The 21,908-nt window shown below is 43.6% G+C and overlaps 1 long non-coding RNA gene across 1 annotated transcript in view; it reads left to right on the top strand.

The window, feature by feature from the left end:
* The window catches only part of LOC146833015 (uncharacterized), a 23,998-nt gene extending 2,503 nt beyond the window's left edge, over positions 1-21,495 (top strand). Inside the window, exons 2-4 of the long non-coding RNA XR_014960488.1 lie at positions 3,494-3,563; positions 5,769-6,708; positions 20,076-21,495. This is a non-coding gene — a long non-coding RNA (uncharacterized LOC146833015). The remainder of the gene's footprint in view (positions 1-3,493; positions 3,564-5,768; positions 6,709-20,075) is intronic.
* The last annotated feature ends 413 nt before the right edge of the window (positions 21,496-21,908 follow it).

The following is a 21,908-nucleotide window of genomic DNA, read 5'->3' as shown; positions in this document are numbered from 1 at the left end:
GGCTCGGGTCAACCGGCCACTGGCTCCAAACACACTTATTCAGTGGCTTACGCAATTGTTGCTGGCTCAATTGTCAATGTAGAGTTTAAGTCTTCCATAGTGCATACTCAGGCACTTGAAGACTGTACGGCACAATTGGCGGAGCTGCGTGCTCTTGCTCTCGAGTTTGCTGATCCTCATTTGAATACTCCTATTGTGTGCGATTCCTACTACTGTGTCCAGTCTTTTAATGACAACTTATACTTTTGGTCAGACTTGACTTGCTTTGATCAAAGCCACACACGAGGGCATGGCTTCTGCACTTGCCGGGGTGTCATCAACAGTCTTGATTTTGCAGCAACGTTACTGGTGGCGTGGTTTATATAAACAGACCCGTAATTATGTACTCTCTTGTGACATTTGTCAACAAATTAAACCGTATATGGTCACACGCACACCTCAAACACAGCTATGTATTTTCTAATCAACCATTTGGCTGTGTATATCTTGATCACTGCGGTCCTTTTTCTTCTGATACTGCGTATAAATATATATTTTTTGCAGTTGATTTGTGCACTATATTCCTTAGAGTTTGGCCACAACGCAGTGCTGATGCTCGAAATGTAATCAGGGATTTGCGTGTCTTTGTCGGGATGTTTGCCTGTGGCACCTTCCATTCAGACCAAGGTCCAGCGATCGCCTTTAAGGCGTACAAGGACGCGATGAAGTCAATGGGGGTGCTGGTGCAGTTTTCGTCTCTACACAGGCCTGAGGGCAATTCAATTGTGGAGCGAATGAACTGTGACTTAAAGAAATCCTTGACAACTAGAGTCTTAGGTACTGGCAGGGACTGGCTGGCCCATTTGTATGGTGATCAACGTGCACGCAATAATCTCCCTAGAAGATCTCTGGATGGGGGGACCCCATACGAAATGCTCTTTGGCATTAAAATGTTTATGCCAGACCTTGATTGTCTAGACTTTGTGCCGGCTGCTGCAACTTTTGACGTAGATAATCATTCTACTGTGTTACAGGATCTACAAAAGACCTGTGACAGCTACGCAACTGACCATTTACCCTCTTTCAATGATGCAGTTGCTGATTCTGGTTACCGGTTGACTTTCCAAGATTGGAGACCTGGTACGAGAAAAGCTAGATAACAAAAAAGAATTTGGTCCTTCATATCGTGCACCAGTTCCAGTACTTGGATTGAAGGGTACACATGCAGTCATTTTACCACCTTTACATGGTCGCAGAGACAACAGATACATCTCAGTGGACAATGTCAAGTTACACCGTATGGCCTATTCTGAATAGTGTAACACCTGCTGTTTCCTGCAACGCTATTTCTTTGAATCCGGTAACCTCAACATCCACAACTGAAGCCCGTACCGGAGTGAGTGAGATGGAAACTGCTGTTGACCTTTCATCTGTTCTGCCTCCATCCTCTTCCACCGCAGATGTCGAGTATATGCATCCTACGGATGAGTGTCAGAGGGAAGTGCCGAGCAATCCTCGACAACATCACGCTGATATATCCCACCCACCTTTAATACCGAGGGATGCAAACTGTTATTTTGGGGACCATGCCAGCTTCTCTTATGACTCATCCTCCTCGACTTCCAGTTTGGCAGTCCCACTGCCTAATTAAATGTTTTCTTCTCTTTGTTCAAAAACACTTACCTGATCCCGCCATGGACCTACATTTGGTTGGTGCTTATCCTGATTTTCCTCTTCATGTCAATTGGATTTGTGACAGTGTTCATTTTAATCATCAATGGTCATTATTTGCCAGAACCCTCTGCTGTCAAGTTGGTCAATGGAATTCTGGCCCCTGACACATCGTCCCATATCATGAAACGTGATCAGACTCTTGTGAACATTTCAGCATTCCTGGTTGTAGATGGCATCGTTTGGGACAAAGTAGCTTTCGAAATTCACAGTCCGACCGAGGTGCTCAGGATGCCATACGTGTTTCGCGTCTCATTAGAAGATGTGGTAACACAGGACATACATTCTGACGATTGGGATGTGCAAACAGTACATTTGTTGTTTTCAGATTTAAAATATTTGCTGCATTTGATGCTGATGATTTGTATTTAAATTCTGCCAATTATGCTGATCTTTTCTGTTATCAACATTATGGGCATCATTTTTTGCACAAAAAAAACACGTTAAGACCTGATCTTAATTACACTCAATGGGAACATTGTCCTACTCCCGTACAAGGGAGTTCTAAAACTCTTCAGAATAAGCTCACATATTTTACAGATTAAGACACATCTAATCCGGAATCTTACTACTTTAAACTACAATTGTCATCTCAATCCAAATTTATCTTGACCCACGCTAAATTGATTTACTCCAACTCTTTTAGGACTAAATTGGCCACAGGGTTATGATCACTGGAAAGAGACTATCGAGTTCAAATCAATTTGGGGCACTAAACAGTGGCAGGTTCAGGGAACTGAAACATTATATCGTGCCTGCCTGATCCCAACTCAAATTTAATTTGTGAATGATACAATGTACCAAACCACTTGTTTTGTCTTGACCACTGTAAAAAATGTAAATATCCCGTCCATTACGGAATACGACAATTGGCGTGTTCAGACGAATTAGACTATCGATGCTTTACAGGCATTGTTTCAAAATGACACTTTCAATGTCTCTGAAATTGATTCAGCCGGGTGGTTGGTGTGACAAACTAATTCAAATGCATGTCAGTTACATTTTTATAACGTAACACCTGGTTTCACACAGACTAGACCGGATCCTCATTATCCACTTACACATTCAATCACCACATACTCGGTGGGTAAATTATGCCAACAATGGTTGGACCATTCCACCTTAGCATCAGTGAAACAATACCTCACACTCTTGTCGAATGACATCAATTTGGCTGATTTCATCTTAGGACTCCTAGATCTAAGAGATTTATTTATGCCGTTTACAACGAAATTTGGAAACATTCGCAAATTGAGGCAGCTCCTCGTCTGCGCCAAATTGATCAAGCCAATTTAGAAAAAGTCCTTGCCGTGGTCGACAATAGCATCAATACACTTTCATCACGCATTTATACATTGGATAATATTGTTTAATCTGTTATTGATATTGTTCAAAGTTATGTATCTGTGTTGTATCATGGTCAAAATCAATTAAGATCTGTTATGCAGTTTGCATGGACGTTGCAGACTCTCAAAATGGGGAAAGTCCCTTGGGATTATTTGAATGCTTCTGCTTTGTGTCTACTGTTTCATTTAACTGATAAACAGAGTTTTATGTCCATGAAAGATGCTGCATATACACTTTTGCATATTGAACAATTGGAGCCCTTGCCGTTCTTGGTAGCGGAAACGAACTCTGCTGTTTGGTTAATTTATGGGGTTGTCTCTCTCCCTTTTTCACAGTTTCAATTTAAATCATGCATGCAACATTTTCCGATTGGCCGTTTTGAACCACTGGGTAGTGCATTTCTTCATGAATTATGGTCCCTACCTTTCACTTACAGATGTCAGCCGGAGGATAAGGAAGTTTTTCTTACAGGGGAGGACTGCGATTCCACAGTAGGACCTTCCCTGGTTTGTAAACATGTTAAGTTGCACGGCACATGTAATGTATCAGTGCCTAATCTTGCTTGTTTTTTAAAAGGGACCCCAGTGCCGTCAATAATTCCTGCTTTTACCTTGCTTACTAACGGCAGTTATCTTATTTTGAACAACCATAACTGCTGTGGTTTACGGGCAGGAATTCCGTATTTAGTAACAGTTTCACAGCGTGTAACTTGTTGTAGCAATGTGCTTTTTCCGCCCCCGCATGGGAGTGTAGATAGTTCCATTTGGCCTTCCATTCCCACTTTGAAAAAAGATTTAAACAAATTGAGCAGTTACAGGTGGCTAGGACATCTAGCGAAATTCAGTCACTTCTGAACACTGACCTCCCACTTCACTTTGGGGAGCTTATACATCAAATATTTAATGCGTCTGACACTAAAGGCCTTGCACATTTTTTTAAACATGTGGGACTTGTGACTTCCTTTCAGACAATATTTGGAGTAATACCGGCTTTTATTCATTCTATTTTTTCCATCGTCTTTGCAGGTTTCCCTTTATTACTAGCATTAGCTGGTGGATTCCCGCTTCTTCTGTTCGTGCTGCGCAATTGCTGCTCCACACTGATCTACTCCACTCCAATGTTCCCCACTTAACCTCAATCTACTCCACTTCACCCAACCTACCCCAATTCAATCTACCCCACTCCAATCTACCTAATTGTACTCAACTCCAATTTATCCCACTCCACACTATATACCCCATTTCATTCCAATCTACCCCATACCACTCCGCCAATCTACCAAACTACCCCCATTCCATTCAACTCTACTATAATCCACCCAATCTACCCCTCCACTCCAACCTGCCAGCTCCTCTCCAGTCTACCCCACACCACTCTAATCTACTCCAATCCACCGTGCTCCACTCATTCCCAGTCTACCCCACTTCAATTCAATCTAACCCACTCCAATCTACCACGCTAATCCTACCCAACTCCCCCACTCCAATCAACCCCACTCCATACTGCCCCCAATCAATGCCAATGTACCCCACTTAACTCTATGCCAAAATATACCACTCCACTCTACCCTAACATATCCCACTCCAATCTACCCCATACCACCCCATTCTACCCCACTTCATGCCACTAACGTGTAGCCATGCTGAACAGCAGCCACACTGGTGTACATAATGGCTAACACACATTGCCAAAGGCAATAGCTCTTGCATAGGTGAGACCTATAGGTTTTGCCAATAGTTGTTTTATATTAGTGAGTTCTGTGCAGCTTTTACAACAATAAAGTTGTATACAAACCATTGCTAAATAAGCACGGACTAAGCCAAAAAGCTGAAAGCCTGTGCCAGACATTTTGGTGTTGCCAGTGCTTGTTCAGTTGTGTCTCCTTATTGCAATTTTCACTTTTGCTAGTAAGGAATAGCAACTGCATCTTATTTTCCATTCATTCTATCACATCTAATTTGTTTTTGTAAGGGTTCTTTACAGCTGTGGTGCCATACATGTTTGTTTTTGTAACACATTTGATCTGTGGTCCCACTAGGGAAATCGGGTATGTCTGCTAAACATGACAAGTTTCAGCAATCGCCTGAAGTGCAGCTATAGATTTTCCAATCTTGACAAATAACTATGTGCTGTTTAAGCAATGAACATAGACATGAGAATGATATGTTGTTGAATCTTTACCCTCAGTTGTCCTTATTTTTTAACCTCCTGTATTTTAAGGGATGTCCTTTATTTGATCACTTCAGATAACCTTAAAAGAACCACTCCATATTCTTGCCCTTTTCAAAATATATTATTGCTATAACTTTCACCATTACTTCGGCTAGTCTCATAGGGTTGTGCAGTGGAAGGATCAAAGTTGCTGTCATGGCCAAACTCTTCTCATGGCTTTCTTATTTGTCTGCAGTTCTATGCAAGCGTGTCCTTTTTAGGCCGAGCCTAGGCAGCGCATGCGCTGGCTCTTCGAGACATGCACAAATATATTGCTCTGTAGGCTTACAAGCTGCACATTGGCTTTTTATTTGTTACTTGTACAGTCCTTAAAAATTCTTGCATGCTATTGGGTAATTTTTCTTCTTATGCCCTCCTTGTGCTCATTTGTTTCCTCCCCCAGAGCGGGGACTAACTACTGGCATTGTTCCATTGTAGTCCTTATCTGTTAATTTTGTGCACCATTATTTTTTTGTTTCCTGGTTGTGTTTCAAACAAAGATTGTTTGGGTAGTTTTCTGCTCGTGTCCAAGCCTGCTGCCCTTGATCAAATCGCACAAAGGCAGTGTGACGAGGGGGAATTGAGGAAGGACCCCGGGGGCACCAGGACACCGCTACCGGTACTGACTACTCACACCGGAGAGGAGGGGCTTGAGGGACTCAAAAAGCCCGGGGGAGGAGCAGAGCGAGAAGGAGAGCGAGGAGCAGAGCGAGGAGGAGAGCAAGGAGCAGAGCGAGGAGCAGAGCGAGGAACAGAACGAGGAACAGAACGAGGAACAGAACGAGGAACAGAACGAGGAGCAGAGCGCGGAGCAGAGCGCGGAGCAGAGCGAGGAGCAGTGCGAGGACGAGGAGCAGAGCGAGGACGAGGAAACCAGCGAACAGAGGGGCGAAGGGGGAACAAAGGCAGAACCCAGAGGCTACGCCGGGACGTACCCCCAGGAAGGACCCAAGGACGAGGCAGCCGGGGCCCGGGAGCCGTGTCCCAGCTTCAGGCAAGTGCTAGAGGAAACCAGGAGGTCCCTCGTGGGTTGGTGGCACGTACCGCTGGCCTACTCAGGCTTATAGACACCCACCGATAGGGGTAGCGGGTGGGTAGCCCGTAGTCTTTCTCCAACGGGACAGACCTGACAAAAAGGCCCCAGGGACGAGGAAAACAAGAAAGCCCCCATCCTAGAGTAAACAAGGGGAGCCGATAGGAGGGAGAGGATAGATACTAATCGCCCGTTTTTCTTTTTGTTTTTCCGAGGGGACGCCTGGCAGGACCACGCCCGTGGAAACCACCGAGGAAGCTGGAGGAAAGGACAGAAGCCGGGAGAACTTCAGGAACCCCTCTGTACTAAGACAACCCCTCTTGGTCCCCCCTTTTTCTCCACCCCTGAACAAGTGTTCGTAGCAAACCAATAAATCTGAAACCAAACGGAAGCAGCAGTCTCCTCTGGTATGTGGGGCGGGGCGTGACAGGCACCTAAACATAGCTGTGTGTCTTTTTTGTTAATGGTTAATTTTGGGATTTATTACTTTCCTGCTTTTTGTTCTGAGTTGTACTCCGTATGGAGAGAAGAAAACAAAAGCATTTTTAATAACAAAACACACTTCGAAAGATATATTTAAGTTAAAGATATTGTTAATAAACATCATGACAAGTATAATAAACATAATGAACTGATTTCTGATTTAAATATTAACATTAGCAATGAAACAACATTGACACCTCTATTATCACCAATACCACACACAACACAATACCATCTGATGCAACATAAGGTGATCAATAAAATAGTAAAAACCAAACTTTATAAGACTTTTCATTAGAATTAGGTATTAGAGGCAATGCTGAAGAAGAAACCCTAACTAATTCTCGCTTACCAAATTACGAATACTATAATATCATGCATAATTGAACAGCTGAACAACTAAACTTTGTTTACCATCATTTACCGTGGATCAAAAGTAAAGAATCACCTTTCTATACAGTTTGTACTGGTGGGGCAGGAGTTGGGAAAAGCTTTCTTATTACAGCACTTTATCAAACATTATTATGTTATTGCAATACTAAAACGGGAAAATCCAGACAACATTTATATATTGCTTACAGCACCAACAGGTAAAGCAGCACATAATATTAATGGGAAACACTACATAGTACATTCAAATACCTGTGTTGCAAAAGTTTACTTTTATAAGCCACTAATTCATGTACACAGGACTGCTCTTCAAAGTCAACTAATGCATCTTAAAGTACTAATAACTGATGAAATTTCAATTGTTGGGACAACTATGTTCAATTTTATACATAACAGATTACAAGAAATAAAAGCATCCAATCAACCATTTGGAGGCATCTCCATGTTAGCTATTGGTGACTTTTATCAATTAAAACCAGTTTTTGACACATACATATTTGAAAATTCGAAACATTCATATGGATCACTAAGTACTGACTTATAGGTAACACATTATATGAACTTATAAAAATCATATCTGAAAGAAACGCGTTAGTTATAGATTCCTTACCTTGGAATTACCCCCAGGCGTCTGACTGGATCCGGAAAGTTTTTTCGGCAGCAGTACCTCTGCACATCGGAAGGTGGAGTCGGTCGGCTCCGCGTCTGGCGTTGGCATCGTGGTGACGTTGCGGTAGCTACTTAGACGCCGCGCTCGCGCGCTGACGTCAGTTCTTTCATTTTCAGCGCCAGCCAGCGCAGATCCGGAGAGAGCGGTACCTCCAGTCACTTTTTGACTGACTTTTTTTCGACTTTTTGAGTCTACAACTCCTGATGCACGAGGGATGCCCGGTTTCAAGGTCTGCGGCTCCTGTCCCCGACTGTTGTCGGTAACAGATCTGCACCTCGTGTGCCTCTTTTGCCTGGAGCGCGGCCATGACCCCAAGTCTTGCTCCGACTGCCGGTCGATGGTGCCGAAGACTTTGCGGGAGCGGTCCTGAAAGCTGCTTGAGTGCCAGCAGTCGGTTCCGCGCCGTTCGAGGTACCGGTCGCGACGGAGGTCGTGGGACCGGTCGCAGAGCGATCACCACTCATCCAAGTCAACGAAGTCTTCGCACTCGGGGTCGGGTAAGTCGAAGCACAAAAAGAAGTCGAAGAAGCATCATCGCACTTCGACTTCTCCCCGTCAGTCGGCTTATGCGATGAGGGATGCGGGCAGTGCCCCTCCCGCAGCTCCGCGCGCGGAGCCCGACGAGTCAACTCAGGGCTTCCCTCCCTTTCCGGGACCCGGTGCGACTCACGTCCAACTTCGTACGTTCTACGAAGCGATGCATTCCATCTTTAGGCGACCCGAACCCGCCGGCGTGCCTTCAGGCCCCGCGGACACGATTGAGGGGCCTGGGCCTTCTCTGCCATCGGCTCCGGCCCCGGTTGACCTCATAACACCTCCACTGGCGCCACTCCCTCCGGCACCGCAACCGCCACTGATGCCGGTCGTGTCCCCAGCCGGCTTCAACCCCGGCCTCCATCCTGATGTGGACCCGGAGCTGGACCGGCATCGCCCAACGCGGTTTTTGTGCCCCTGTTCACTCCTGGGGTCCCTTTTTGGCCAGATTGGCAACCTGAGGATGAGGAGGAGGACTGGGAGGGGTCAGGTGACCCTCTAACTTATCAGATGGGGTCAGAGCCGGACTGAAGAGAGGAACTGGGGGATGCCAGTGGTCTTGACACATCTCCTGACCATGGCATGTTGTCTCCTCCTACCGTGGCTACGGAGGAGGGAGCGTCATACGCAGTGGTGTTGCATAGGGTGGCCGAGGCCCTGAGCTTCCTATAGTGGTGGTCAGGACTAACCTCCTGACAGAGGTGCTTCAGCCGGCAGCGAGTTCTTCGGAGCCTCTGCTGCCGTTCAATGAGGCCCTTACTGACGTCCTTTTGGGCACGTGGTCCAGGCTCAACATGGGACGACTGGCTGTTGAAGGCGGGCTCGCCCCAGGCTTTCGTCTCCCACCTCCAGACTACGGCCGACCTCTTGCATTCGCTGGGGTTTTCCATCAATCTGCCGAAGTCGCACCTGATTCCCTTTCAGAAGCTCCTCTTCATCGGAGCGGTTCTGGACTTGGCGCGGTTTTGGGTTTATCCTCCCGAACAGCGAGTCCAGGATATTCGGGCTATGATTCCGATCTTTCAGCCTCTATCTCGGGTTTCGATCAGGATGACCTTGAGGCTGCTGGGCCTCATGGCCTTCTGCATCCTGCTGGGCGATCATGCCAGGTGGCACATGCGGGCTCTGCAGTGGGACCTGAAGTTCCAGTGGGCCCAGCATATGGGGAATCTGTCCGATTGCGTCCAGATCATGGAGAGCACTGCATGACAATTGCAGTGGTGGCTCACGAACCAGGATTGGGTCGACGGCAGATCCCTCTCCCTTCCCCAACCAGAACATACAGTGGTGACAGACGAATCCTTTCTGGGATGGGGCAGCCACATGGGAAAGGCGGAGATCAGAGGCCTCTGGTCTCCGGCGGAATCCGGGTTCCACAGCAACCTTTTGGAGCTTCGTGCGATTCGCCTTGCACTAAAGCATTCCTTCCCTCTGTCCGGGGAATAGTAGTGCAGGTGTTCACGGAAAACACCACCGCCATGTGGTACTGCAACAAACAGGACGGGTGGGGTCGTGGACCCTATGTCAAGAGGCCCTGTGCCTCTGGACTTGGCTGGAACATCAGGGCATATCCCTGGTGGTTTAACACCTGGCAGGTTCCCTGAACGCCAGGGCAGACGAACTCAGCCGCAGGTGCATGATGGATCACAACTGGCGTTTTCACTTGGAGGTGATGCAAGGTCTCTTTTGACACTGGGGAGAGCCTTGGTTAGATCTGTTCGCCACCGAAGAGAACGCGCAATGTCAGCAATTCTGCGCATTGTAATTTCCAAGGCGGCACGCGCTATGCGATGCTTTTCGACGCAAGTGGAGTTGTGGTCTGCTCTGGGCACTATCAAAGGCTATCTTTTGGCCATCTCTGCCTTCCTTCGGCTTCTGATCAGCCTTCTCTTTTCAAGTCCCCAGTGGTTAATTGTGTCTTGAAGGGCATAACTCATCTCTTTCCTCCTATTTCCCTTCGTTATGCCCCAGTGAGACTTGAATCTGGTCTTGACCTATTTGATGTGCGCTCCCTTTGAGCCGCTTCACAACTGTCCTCTAAGACTTTTAACCCTTAAAACTGCATTCCTGGTAGCCATCACATGTGCCAGAAGAGTGATTGAGCTCTAGGCTCTTTCTTCCTCCTCCTTTTCTGTCTGTCCATCCAGACAAAGTCGTTCTCAGGACTCGTCCATCTTTACTGCCCAAGGTTGTCACAGCCTTTCACATCGGGCAGACCATCTCTTTGCCCGCCTTCTTTCCGCCTCCTCATCCTTCAAAAGAGGAAGAGAGGCTCCACAGTCTGGACCCAAAACGTGCACTTTCTTTCTATCTGTATCGCACCAAACAGTTCATGGTGGATGACCAACTCTTTGTTGTCTACGTGGACGCCAAGAAAGGTTGGGCCGTACACAAGCGAACCATCTCTCGATGGGTCGTTTTGTGTATCAAAGCCTGCTACACCTTAGCAAAGATGGAGCCTCCAGTAGGGCTACGTACCCATTCCACCAGGGCGATGACAGCCACTACGGCCTTGAGAAGAGGTGTTCCTCTATATGACATCTGTCAGGCAGCTACATGGGCATCACTGCACACGTTTACGAAACACTACTGTCTGGACAGCCAAGTCCGGAGAGACGGCTTCTTTGGCCGTTCTGTTCTCCAGGACTTTCTGGTGTGATCTTGGTTCGCAGACACACCACCGGGGTTTGTATTGCTGGGGTATCTATTCTAAGGTAAGGAATCTATAACTAACATGTTTCTTTCAGATGAACAAGTTACTTATGTTCGGTAACGATATATCTGTAAGAAATCTTAGTTAGTTATAGATTCCTTACCGCCCCACCCATCCTCCCCGTTCTGCGAACTGATTTCTAGGGTTAAGGACAACCTTTCAGGGCCCTAGTTTTGTGCACCAGTGGTCTGTGTCTTGCATGGCTCTACGTTTCTGGCGCGTAAAGTCGTGTACAGAACTGACGTCAGCGCGAGAGGGCGTCGTCTAAGTAGCTACCACGATGTGTTCCCGGCGACCACAACGCCAACGGCGGACGCAGAGCCGACTGACACCACCTTTCGACATGCAGAGGTACTGCTGACGAAAAAACTGTCCGGATCCAGTATGACGCCTGAGGGTAATTCTAATGTAAGGAATCTATAACTAACTAATGTTTCTTACAGATATATCGTTACCGAAGGTAAGTAACTTGTTCGATACAACTAAATGACCTACCATTTGCAGAATTACTAAACAGATTAAGAGAAAGAAATCATACAGAAACAGTTATTTTACACATAAAACAATGTGAAATACAGCCAGAATGAGATAAACAATATATCATGTCAACAAAGAAGTAAATAACATTAACCCCTTCCCTGCTCATGACGGAACCGTTCCGTCATGAGTCACGGTTGGCGTGTGCTCATGACGGAACGGTTCCGTCATGACAATCCTGTCGGCGGCCGCTCCGCCTGCGCGGCGCTGTTTCCCCGCCTGTGCGGGGCGACAACGCAAATGGGCGGAGTCATGACGGAACCGTTCCGTCATGAGCACAGCTCAACTGTGGCTCATGACGGAGCGGCTCCGTCATGAGCACAGGCCCACCGCGCTGCCCCCCTGCCCCCCCCAGCGCTGCAGCGGAATGTCCGCAGCAGCGAAGGGGTTAATAATAAAGTTTTGATACAAAACATACACCAATATTCAATTTTCACAACAATAACGCCTGATAGTTAGTTCGGATCTTATAGAAAAAGTAAAGCAAACAATAATAAAACAAATACCAACAGATCCAACAAAAACAATGGGACTTTCACAAACCTTGCAAATCGCTTTGAAATTACGCTATGATCTAATTTGTAATGTTGCTGTTAACAATTGTTTAACTAACTTCAGCGACTGGTGTAGTACTTTTAGTAGAAACTATCAGCAATACACCATTTATAGTTTTGGATAGCATTTGATAATCAAACAATTGATTGGCAAAATAACATGGAGAGAAAACAAACACTTATCAGACAGATATTTCAGCTAATTGGACACCCATACATCCAATAATAAGGCAATTTCAGTACACGAAAAATGTTAGTACTGTTATACGCAAAACAATTCCATCACTCCAAGCATCAGCACAGAAAATTCATGGAACACAAGGTGAAACTATTGCGCCACTTTATATACACTTTAACAATAGCAAAATACACCACTTTCAATATGTAGTTTTAAGCAGAGCAAAATCAATATCAAACGTATACATTCGAAACTTTCATGAGAGAAAAAATTGTACATCACAAAGTACAGGAAGAAATGCAACTATTATGAACAGAAATGCCATCACCTATATCAGTACCACAATTAGGTACATAGAGCATAAAATTAAATATTATTGTGCAAAATATACGTTCACTTCAAATGCATTTTATATCAATAAGATCAAAATATGACTGCAGACATTATTTGTCTGACAAAAATAAACATTACTAGAAAAGCACCAAATGATGCTTTTTCAATTCCACAATACCATATAATATTTTATAAATACCACAATGAACAAACAGAACATGGCATTGCAATATACTACAAGAAAATGCTTTTCATACTACATATTTATGAAGCACAACAAGGAATTAACATTATAGATTTCACACTACATATACATTTTAAAAAACTACTTGTGATTGTTAAAAATGAGGGTCTCTAGTTAGCAAGGGTATACACCTTTGTCCAAATAGGGACCGTTGCTTCTAGTCAGGGAAAGGGGGATACACTCCTGAATAACCCCTGCTCGCCCCCTTGGTAGCTTGGTACGAGCAGACAGGCTTATCTCAGAGGCAGTGTGTGAAGCATTTGTGAACACATACAGTAATACAGTGAAAACATTACAAATGGACACCACACCAGTTTAGAAAAATAAGTAATCTTTACTAGACTTAACACAAGACCAAACGACAAAAATCCACAATACTGTAATAAAAATATGACTTTAAAATGGTAGAAATAGCTTAGTTCAATGTTGATGGTAAATGCGACACTTTACTCTCAAAGTACCTTGGATGCGTCACGGAATACAAACAAAAGGGCTGCAGGGAAGGTGATGCGTCGGTTCCTTGCTCGGGGGAGGTGTTGCGTCGGTTCCTTACTGCAGCTGGTGGTGAAGTCTTTGTGTCCCTGAGACTTCAGACAGGAGGCAAGCTCAGTTCAAACCCTTGGAGATCTTCCTCAAGATGACAAAGCAAACAGCAATGTCCTTTTCTCCTTTTATTGGCAAAAAGTAACCACTGCAGGCCAACCCCAGACAGCAAACAGCACAGGGGTAGTAATCCTCCTTAAGCTTCTCCGGTTTCTTCTCCTTGGCAAAGGTTCCTCTTGATTTCCCAGAAGTGATCTAAAGTTCTGGGGTCTGGGTCCCCCTTTTTGTACACACAAATCCTTTGTCTCTGAAGGGAGAGAGTGTCTGTACCTAGTCAAAACCATTTCTGGGTGCATTCTGCCAGTGCACCACTTCTACCTTTGTCAGTGTGGGCCAGGGTCATCAGACGCACCACAGGAGGTGGGGCCAGCATTGTGGAAGGCAGGCACAGCCCTATTCAGGCCCAGGTGCTACTCCTCCCACCACTCCCAATGCAGATAGGTCTATTCAGCCTAGTGCTGACTCACCCTGTCTCCTGGAGCCACCCCAGCCCCTGTCACTCACAAACCAGACATGCAATACACAACCTAGCAGAGGCAGTTTGGATGGTTAGGCAAGAAAATACCTACTTTCTAAAAGTGGTATTTTCTAACACAGAATGTTAAAACCAACTTCACTAAAAAATGTATTTTATCATTCTGAGTTCAGGCATACTAAATTCGTTTTTCTACCATGTTCCCTGGGTCAGTTAGGATTATAAGATGTTATAATCAAACTGCCCATTCTGGCCTATGAGAACAGGTAGCCTTGCAATAGTGAAAAACGAAATTGGCTATAATTCAGTATCAGGACATGCCACACACATCAGGGCATGTCCTACCTTTCACATACAATGCACCCTGCCCATGGGGATACCTTGGGTCTACCTTAGGGGTGACTAACATGTAGAAAAGGGAAGGTTTAGGGACCGGTAAGTGTGTGCACTTGCCAAGTCGACATGGCAGCCCAGGCTGCACACAGACTCTGCAATGGCAGGCCTGAGCCACATTTTACAAGCTGCTTCTTTGGGTGGCACAACCAGTGCTGCAAACCCACCAACAGTATTTGATTTACAGGCCCTGGGCACACATGGTGCACACTACTAGGGTCTGACAACTAAATCAAATGAGCCAAACATGGAGTCACTAATCCATTACACAATTTACAATAGAGAGCATATGTACTTTAGCACTGATCAGCGATGAAAAAGTGCCCAGAGTCGTAAAACCACCAACAACAGGTAAAAACAAATACAGCTGAAATGGCAAAAAAGTTTCAGGGATGACCCTGCAAAAAGAGACAAGTCCAACAGTGATATTGTACAAACCACCACATATACCAATTCAAACATTATTAATTTCTACCCCATATATCACCATGGGTGATTTAACATAGATTTAAACAACAAATTCCTTACTACAAGAATTTATGCACACACACTTTAAATGATGCAGCCAAATAATTCATACTTACACCACAAACTGCCAAACAATATTAGATCGCATATACACTAATGAATATATAAAAGACTATGGTACTTGAGAATACTTTTACAGTGACTATAAAGCTTTGTGGGTAGCAGTGTCAAAGAAATAAGTATATACGTATTAGCAATTTGTTTCTCATTTCAGATGCTTTCAATTCAAGAGAGTTAAAGGAAAAACAACAGAAGACAACAAACATTTTGAAAAAGGAATAAAAGCAAACATTATCAAATATACAAACAAAACCTACTAAAATCAGCACAACACAAAAGCAAAGTTCTTTATCATATGGTACTGGCAGACACAAATGGCACCATCAAAGTTACTTGTTACAATGAAGAATATTGTCCGTTAACAAAAGAAAATAATGGAATTTTGACACAGTGTAATTTAAGTAAGTTCAAAACCAATACAAAACATACTATGTTAAAGCGATCACCCCTACCCAAATGTAACCTTTCCGTCTTAAAAAAAATACCGCAAAATTTACACTAAGTTTCTAAACATTATAAAAGCAATGGCAAACATTTTAGGGAAGATTACAGTTAGTGACCTAGCCTTTTAGGGCCATATGTATGAAGCCAATTTGCGATCGCAAATGCTGAAATTCGCAGAAATTCAGCGTTTGCCATCGCAAAATAGCAGTGTGCAATGTATCACACAAAACCCCCCTCGCAAAATAAGGATTTGCAAATTTTGCGATTCCGTATTTTGCGATAGCATTTAAGGAATTGCAAATTGCGATTCCTTAAATGCAATGTACAAAAGAAAGTGCGATTTGGCCTTAAGGAATCGCAAATTTCCCCCAACTTCAAGTTGGTGGTAAATTGCGATTTCACTTAAAAATGCACTATTTTGCATTTTTTTAAGTGCCTTGTGGCGCACATACCTGCCCTTAGAGCATGTATGTGTGCCACATGTGCACACATGCACATTTCAGGGGTGCAACAGGGTGTCCTTTTGACACCCTGGCACCCTTGAAATTGAATTCTCAATTTGCGATTCTCTAATTGGGAATCGCAAATTGAAAATGCCTTCCCATTCATTCCTATGGGCCTCCTAGCCCATAGGAATGAATGAGAAGGTATTCCTTATTTGCGAATCTCAATTTGCGATTCGCAAATAAGGAACATGTGGGATTTGCAAAATTATTAGCAAATCCCACATACATTGCATTTTGCGATTCGCTGAAAATCGCAATTTGAGAATCGCGAAACTCTATTTTGATACATATGGCCCTTAGTCCCTTAATTGCTGAGCCTTTTCCTCCGAGTGCTGAGCTGTTTGTAGGCTATTTGGGGTAGTTCACGCTTAGGGGTCCATATCTTTCTTTCCATATAATGTATACATGCCACATTTGCGTCCTTTTTTCCCAGCATCCTAGGGATTCTAAAGGTATGCAGGGTTTGTGGATTCTCTTGGAGGGGACCTAGAAAATAGGCAAAATAAAGCAGCATTTTGAGGGGTTTTTTTTACATAGGGAAAAATGGCAGCCATGAACGGTTTACTGTACTAAAGTCAAAATCTTTCCAGCTTTCAGGAACATTCAGAGCTGAACCAGAAAACCTAATTTTGTACCACAGTATAACCTTTTTTCTAAGCGGTAGCCTATTTTCCCTATTGTTTGTACTCTCAATCTTGTTCCAGTTTGTGGTGGAAACCAGTGTGAATCCCGTGGGTGATCCAGAAAAACGATAGAGTTCTAAAAAGTAGACAAAATTCTGAATTCAGCAAGGGGTCATATGTGTTGATCCCTTAAGGTTTTCCCAAGCCGGATAACTTAAAATAAAGGAATATTGAAATTGACTTGGAAAAAATTGTAATTTGTGACAATATTTTCATCTGTAACGTTTTGTCACAATAGCAGATTGACTAAAGCAATATACCATTACATCCCCTAGACCCTTCTAGTTGCGGGATATATGGGGTTTGTAGGTTCTCCAATAACCCAAGGTACCCAGAGCAAACAACTGCGCTGCACTGTGCAATGATTTTGCAATAAGTACCGAGTATTGACCAATTCATATTGCAAAATGGGCAGAGTGAAAAATGGGTATCAAGAAAACGTATGTATTTCTGGAATGGGCACAAGATATTGAGTGTAGGAGCAGTGGTTATTTCTACGTTTCTGAATTTGTGGGTACCCCTACTTGCGTATGATTTCGAGGGTATTTTTCAAAATGTCATTTTTCTTTTACACTGGCTTACATTTGAAAGGCACTTATGTAGCAAAATCCATATGGTAGTAATAACAAATGTTCTACTGTTCTATGCTCCCACAAGTCTGCCTATAAAAATGGTACCTCACTCTTGTGGGTTGCCCTAGTGACCGTGTTAGTAAACGACCCAAAATGCAACATGGAAGCATCACATTTTTTCACCGAAAACTGACCCTCTGTTTCCAATGTGGGTAGCTCTAGATTTTGTAACCTAGCACAGCCGGCACAAAGGGAAACCTAGCCAACCTGTACATTTTTGGAAACTATACACCTAGAGCTATTCAGAGTAGGCTGGCTTGCATGGCTCTCACCATGTTTTATTACCCAAAACTCAGTGCAAACCTCAAACTTTGACTAAAATACACATTTTCCTTAAATTTCTGTGATGGAAAGTTCTGAAATCTGTGGGGAGCCACAAACGTCCTTCCAGCTGCCATTTCCCCTAGTCTCCCCATAAAACTTGTGTCGGTAGACCTAGTACCTGCAACAGGAAACGGCCCAAAACGCAATATGAGCGCATTGCATTTTTCCACCGAAAACGGAGGCTGTTTTTTCCAATGTGGGTAGCTCTAGATTTGGACCCTAGCTCTTCCGGCCCCTATGGAAACCTAGGTAACCTGTACATTTTTGACAACTAGACATCTAGGGGTATCCAGGATGGGCTGACTTACATGGCTCTCACCACCATTTTTTTACCCACAATCCCCTGCAAACCTCAAACTTTTACTAAAAAAACACATTTTCCTCACATTGCTGTGATGGGAAATTCTGGAATCTGTGGGGAGCCACAAACTTCCATCCATCCGACATTCCCCCCAAGTCTCCTGACAAAAATGGTACCTCACTTGCATGGGAGGGCCAAGTGCCTGCGACAGAGTAGGTCCCAAAACGTATTGTGGAGATATCAAAATTATCTATCACAGAACAACCTATTTTTGCAAGTAGAGCACCTGCGATTTTAGTCCGCGCTCGGCGGCCATCTAGGGAAACCTAACAAACCCAGACATTTCTGGAAACTAGATACCTGGAGGAGTCCAGGGAGTTGTGGCTTGCATGGATCACCTAACATTTTCTTGCCCAGAATCCCCTGCAAACCTTACATTTTGCTAAAACACATTTTCCTCACATTTCTTTGTAGGAAAGTTGTGGGAACACCGAGCTGGCATAAATTTCCTACCATCCAGTGCCTCTCTCTCAGTCTCTCTATATATAAAAATTTACCCCACAGGCGGTCGGGACCGTGCTCATAAGGGCCGACCCTCTGTCAGTTTCATCAACTTTTAAAAAAAAAATTGAATCACATCTTGCCCGACCCCCCCCCCCCCCCCTCCCGGGAAAACCATCTCTATTTTTTTTTATAAAAAATGGTTGGCCCTCCCATTAAGATCCCTGGTGTCTAGGGCTGTTTCCTGGCTGGGAATCAGGGCTGCGCCGCAATCCACGGCCGGAAATGGGTGACAGGAAGGCATCGCTGGAAAGGAGAGACTCTCCCCTTTTCATCGATGGCTCCCTGACATCTGGGGCGGCCGTTTTTACTGTGTTTTCCCCAACGGCATGGGAGAGCATGCTTGCCTGCTCCTCCCATGGCTCTGCTGGGGAAACTATGATGTCCGCACACCCCGTGGACGTCACAGATAGACAGGAGAGGGGGCGGGTAGAGACACATGACTGATTCTGTTTCTCCCGGGAGTTTTAGAAAAAAAAAGGAAACCTCCTGTACTTTGCACTTGGGGATTCCCTAAAGCTCTCCCGGTGTGGTTCTCCACACCAGGGTGGGTGTACATGTGTCAGCCATTGGGCAACACATGCTCCAAAGGGGTTAAATAACTTAAACAAAAACATCTAACTCATCTCAACCCCCACTACACTTTAACCATCTATAGGGTCTATTTTCTTCTGCTTCTTCCCCAACATGTTTTGCAAAATCATCAGGCATAAAAAAGCTCAACTATTCATAGATTTGGCTAATTATACACCTAGAGTCATTACACACAATCTCCATCAAAGTTAGCTTGACAAATCCACTGGGTTCCCCTCCCTTTTTTAAGAGAAAATCGTGAATCTAAAGGTATTAAAATTCCTTCTTATCCAGCCCATAATACTGCTGTAATTCTTCATATAAAGCCACCATGTCTTCCATATAAAAATCTCCTACCCTTTTAAACCCCCTGGCATCCCAACTACAACAACAATAATCCTGCAACTGTGAACGAAAACATTAAGCTCCCCATATGTTGGGGTATAGAAGCTAAATCTCCCCATTCCAATTATTTTTCTAGTAATTGCCCAGATCTTAAAAGCAGCACGGAGAGGCCTAAACTTTACTTTCTTAAAATAACCTAGTTCGAACATCCGTTTTTAGCATGTTCCCCCGATTAGTATCTGTATATGGGAGAAATACTTTCTCCCACACAACAATTTTTCTCATTCTTACCAATAAAGGATCTCATGTATTATACAGCAGCAGCCCACTGATGATGAAAATTAACTTTAAATGTTTAGCAAAAATAGTGAAATTACAAACAAACGCACAAAGCTCAACCAACTATCACAAACAACCAACATTAGAACTAAATTACACACAGTCCAAACAAGTAGTCACCCTGTCAACAGGGTATTACAATAGCAATGGTTAACCATGGACAGTTGAGGTCTTGATAGTAAATTATACAATACTACAATTTCTACATGCATCAAAGTTATATACTTACTAAAAAGAGGAAACATATTTCCAAAATAAAGTCAGCTTAGTATAAACAATTATATCAATGAATTAGCAATATTTTCAACATGTATGTATTTATAGAATAATATAACACTAATCTTTTCCTCACTTTTATTCACAACCTACAGAAGCACCACAAGAAAGAATAACCATTCACATATATGGGATAGCAAAAGCAATACAAGAAACAACCACACTAACAACGCAAGTTGAGAACAATGAAAACTTACAATCTATGGACATTAATAATGAAAAATGTATGGATTTGTTCATTATGAGCCCACAAATAGAAGACTTGGCTGATGAATTAATGGTACGTTTACCATTAATGTGCAAAATAATTTACAGCAATGGACTTATCAAAGAGATCCTAAAAGAAATTACCACAGTATGAACAAAATGTACAGTACATATTTTTTAATTGCAAAAATGTTTTTCTTTTACTGCTAAAACTTTTTTCATGTCAAATATGATACTATATCTTTATGCAATAAATACACAAGGCACATTAAAAACATATATAAAAAAAAAGTCTTGTATATGCGTACAATTACTCAGACAAAATACAATCAACACCACTGCGATAAACGCAACCTACTCATCCGCACTACTATGCTTTGCACAACTTCACCCCAAATCACTCTACAACACTACACTCTACAATACTACACTCTACCTCCAGTCAACAAAACAAAAATCTACAATATTCCACTTTAAAAACCAAAACGTCCATTAAAACTATACGCCTACATAACACTCTACTGCAATCTATATCAATCTATTAAACAGAACTCTACAATGCTCTATACACTCTATATAACTCCCTCTATACCACTCAATACCACTTTAGTTCACTCTACAACACAATAAACCACCCTACACCTCCACTCTATGCCACTCCATTATAATCAAAAAATGTAATCTTCACAACACTCTACTCCGGTCTATAACATTACACTCTCCTACAATGCTCCACTCTTTACCACTCCACTAAAAACCAAAACGTCCATTAAAACTATACGCCTACATAACACTCTACTGCAATCTATATCAATCTATTTTTTTTTTTGTCCTCATCTTCACCAAAGCTGAAACTTGCGTAGGCCAAAACAAAAAGTATGGCATATAGGACATTGACAAGCTGACTCAACAGTTAGTTGGAAGAGGTCTTAAGGTAAATAAATGCTGACCATGACCCCACAGCCATGTCATGCGTCCAGCCTACCTTAACATCTTGTAATGGACTCAACACACGTCAACCAGAAACCACTTCCACCATAGCTAAAATCCGCAGGAGAATTGGCATCAATGCCATGCGGCATTAGCAGGGAGAGTAAACCATGGCTTCATAATCATCGGACCTGGGGAGATAAAAAAAAAAAAGAAAAACCCCAGTCTGTCATTGAGACCAATCAAGTAAGTGCCAAAAAGCTCTTTTACTCAGATTGCCAGACCTAAGGAGGTCTATTTTCGAGATTTGTAGCATAGCCGACTGCCAGTCATATAGAGAAGGTGGAGTTGTCTCTTTCCAGCGCTTACATATTTCCCTTCGAGCCGTCAGGATGAAATAAAACACAAGATCTTTTGCTGGACTTCGCTTCTGATCCACAGTCCCAAATATTACTAATCGCAAGTCCACAATAACAGTGAAACCCACGGCAGAACAGAGTTTAGTGCTAATGGAATCCCAGAAAGGTGACAAATGGGTGCACTCAAAAAACATGTGGGCATCGGAAGCCTCGACTAAACCACAACGGGGACATGCCACCAGAACTCCCGGATAAATTTAGAGAGCCTCTGAGGAGAATAATATGCCCTGTGGATCGTAAAAAGATGATTTCTGCGGAGCCAGGCAGGCTTAACCAGGTCCCACATGATGTTACAAGACATACGCCAGAGTTCATTCAGGTTTTCATTAGGCTGATAGGTACCCCACAGATGATCAGGAAGAAGAAATTCAC

The sequence above is a fragment of the Triturus cristatus genome, chromosome 4_2, assembly GCF_964204655.1.
Source record: "Triturus cristatus chromosome 4_2, aTriCri1.1, whole genome shotgun sequence".
NCBI classification, from domain to species: Eukaryota; Metazoa; Chordata; class Amphibia; order Caudata; family Salamandridae; genus Triturus; species Triturus cristatus.
Note: the sequence above shows the minus strand (reverse complement) of the source record. Positions and strands in the feature narration are given on the sequence as shown.